This window comes from Medicago truncatula, chromosome 6 (genome assembly GCF_003473485.1).
Source record: "Medicago truncatula cultivar Jemalong A17 chromosome 6, MtrunA17r5.0-ANR, whole genome shotgun sequence".
Taxonomy (NCBI): Eukaryota; Viridiplantae; Streptophyta; class Magnoliopsida; order Fabales; family Fabaceae; genus Medicago; species Medicago truncatula.
Genome location: NC_053047.1, coordinates 24,152,148 through 24,154,784, shown reverse-complemented (window position 1 = coordinate 24,154,784; position 2,637 = coordinate 24,152,148).

Genomic DNA, 2,637 nt, shown 5'->3' with positions numbered 1-2,637 from the left:
TGGTGCTACACATTGCTTTATTGCTTTCGATTGTGTTTCTACTTTGGGTCTTGATTTGTCTGATATGAATGGAGAGATGGTTGTCGAAATTCCAGCTAAGGGTTCGGTGACTACTTCTCTCGTATGTTTGAGATGTTCTTTGTCTATGTTTGGTCATGATTTCAAAATGGATCTAGTTTGTCTACCTTTGAGCGGTATGGATGTGATTCTTGGTATGAATTGGTTAGAGTACAACCATGTTCATATTAATTGTTTTAGCAAGTCAGTGTATTTCTCTTCCGTCGAAGAGGAAAGTGGTGCAGAGTTCTTGTCTACCAAGCAGCTGAAGCAACTAGAATGCGATGGTATTTTGATGTTTTCCTTGATGGCTTCTTTATCTATCGAGAATCAAGCAGTGATTGATAAGCTACAAGTGGTATGCGATTTTCCTGAAGTTTTTCCAAATGAAATTCCTGATGTGCCTCTAGTGAGAGAAGTCGAGTTTTCTATTGATCTTGTTCCTGGAACGAAGCCGGTGTCGATGGCACCTTATCGTATGTCTGCTTCCGAGTTAGCTGAGTTGAAGAAACAATTAGAAGATTTGCTTGAGAAGAAGTTTGTTAGACCAAGTGTTTCACCTTGGGGAGCGCCAGTTTTGTTAGTAAAGAAGAAAGATGGTAGTATGAGGTTATGTATCGATTATCGTCAGTTGAACAAAGTAACTATCAAGAATAGGTATCCACTTCCGAGAATTGATGATTTGATGGATCAGTTAGTGGGTGCACGTGTTTTCAGCAAGATTGATTTGAGATCAGGTTATCACCAGATTAAAGTAAAAGATGAAGATATGTAGAAGACAGCTTTCATAACGCATTATGGTCACTATGAATACAAGGTTATGCCGTTCGTTGTTACGAATGCACCTGGAGTGTTTATGGAGTATATGAATTGCATCTTCCATGCATTTTTGGATCGGTTCGTGGTTGTAGGACCACGAACCATTTGCAATGGGTAATGATTTGCACTATTTGGGGTAGGACCGAATTGGGGAACACTAGGACGGATGAACTCTTCATATCGTGGGCCATGCTTAACAACCACCCTGTTAACACATGCTTTTACTTGCTTGATTACCTTTCCCATGTCGGTAATAGGTTTGATAGTAGGGGAGAGATAGTTATAGGTGGTATCATCACATACATAGCTAGGCAATTGGGAGTGGGTGAGGACCAAGGGATTAACAACATTGAGGGAATTAATAGGCGTAACATAGAGACACTTATCTTTATGAACTTCATTAGGCCCCGTCCACCCATGTCCTACACACTCAAACTCAATGTGCCTATTTTGATTATACTTTCTAACCCATCTCGGACTAACACCGAGGTGGAAGAAATTTTTTTGTATGTTGTTGATGATCCACAGGTACATGAGAACACGATGATGAAGGCGAGGAAGATGCAAATTGCACCAAGAAGAGGAAGGTGCACAATTGCACCATGATGAGGAGCACCATGACCATGATGCCGGAGAAACCAATAAAAATGCAAAGATGGGCATGGATGCATACCGAGGTTGGGAGGATAAGCACCGAGCAACTAAGGCAAGGTGTTGAATTGTCGGGACTAAGGAATGATGTCCTAAGGGGCAACCGCATATCCGAATAAAATAACCAAATACTTCGGAACATAATGCACCATTTTCACCTCCAAGGTCCTCCTTATAGAACTCAATGAAAAATGTGAGTTTTCCTCTACCTCTCTTCTCTTACTCCTCCTCCTCCCCATTCTTCTTCTTTAGTTTTCTTATTTTGAATCATTGAGGACAATGCTTCTCCTAAGTGTGGGGGGAGCCTAATAAAGTGTCTTTAGTCGTAGTGTTTCCAAACTCCCTTGAACTTTATTCTTTTGTATAGTTTTATTGTAAAAGGCATGGTTAAGTAGCTAATTTTTATTGAAAATATCATGACACAAAATTTTCATTGTCTCCTCTTATTTGGTTGATTCTTGTACATGAAAGCAAACTCTTGTGTTTTAAGTCTTCTTGATATACCCACATCTTGTTTGAAAGTGAATAAAATTATCCAATGAGAAAAACACAAAGTTGCTTCCCTTGAGTAAATGTATGAATAGGTATTTTAAGGAAACGCGTTTTAATCTTAGTGGTGCATTCACCTTTAAAGATTCTCAAAGTGCCAGTAGTATAAGTTAGTATAAGGGAGTTCATAAAAAGCCAAAAAGTCAAATTAATTCCAAGATCTCATCATTGAATCTAGATTGGGGAAGGAGGTAGGCCCTCCGACTTCCTATGTAAAGATGATTGTTATCTTGAGAAAAACTTTAAAAAACATCATTGAATCTAGATTGGGGAAGGGGGTAGGCCCTCCGACTTCCTATGTGAAGATGATGTTTTAAGGGGCACCATTGAATATAGATTGGGGAAGGGGGTAGGCCCTCCGACTTCCTATGTGAAGATGTTGTTCCTTAAATAAAGAACTTAAATGTGCAAATGGCAAAGAACAAAAATTCTCAAATACTCCCATCTTTCTTATATGAATTATAGAAGGAATCTTTCTTGGTTGGTTTAGTGTTAGGATTAGACCATGTTTCCTCATAATGCCTATCTTATACAGGAGCAAGAAAAGGGTTGGACTTCACA